Source organism: Cottoperca gobio, chromosome 7, assembly GCF_900634415.1.
Source record: "Cottoperca gobio chromosome 7, fCotGob3.1, whole genome shotgun sequence".
Taxonomy (NCBI): Eukaryota; Metazoa; Chordata; class Actinopteri; order Perciformes; family Bovichtidae; genus Cottoperca; species Cottoperca gobio.
This window is the reverse complement of record NC_041361.1, coordinates 20,811,069-20,811,932: the sequence shown is the minus strand read 5'-3', so window position 1 is coordinate 20,811,932 and position 864 is coordinate 20,811,069.

The following is an 864-nucleotide window of genomic DNA, read 5'->3' as shown; positions in this document are numbered from 1 at the left end:
TGAGCAACAGTTAGCAGATAACACCGTTGTAGTAAATCAAGCGCTCCCAATGAAAAGAGCGCCGTTCCTCAAATGTCCTGCAGATGGCGCTAAATCTAAACACTAAAGCTAAAACGCCACTATAAAAAGGTACATAAAAATGGCTCTGTTCATTTTCTTTAATTAGTAAATTTGATCGGGGCGCTGTTTCGCAGGCACATTGCATAGCCAATGGCAAAATGCATTGACATTTAATTAAAGACACCCTAAAAACGCCATATAAATTGCTTTAATTTTAATTGCTAATCAAAATATTTCAAACTGAATTTTATTTCCACTCTGCATATTGCATTGCCAATTGTGAAATGCATTGCTATTTGAATAAAAGTATGGAAGTTTGTTGGTCCTATGTTCTATACGTCAGTAATATACCTTTACAGTCACAAGTGTGTCTATACATCGACAGACAACAAACAGGGACGATTGCTACATATTAGTTTATTTTATCCAGCTCCTCCAATCAGCAATTACAGGTGTACATCTATTTATCCATACATCTCCAGTTCAATTTTTTTAAACATTTTCATTAAATGTGATAAAAATGTACATCATATATATATATATATATATATATATATATATATATATATATATATCATCGATATGAAAATACTGACAATCTTCATTACAAATCTATACCATAGGATTTATCTGGCAAAGCAAAAAATCATTGCTCGATCATTTTGAAAAGAAAATGTGACTCGAAGCAAAACAAGTAGCCTGTTTTGAGTGTTGTGCTAATACGACTGTTTCTCCTCCACAAAATAATATTGATAATTCACAGTATGGAAAAAAATAATAGTGTCGCATCTTGCGCACGTTCTC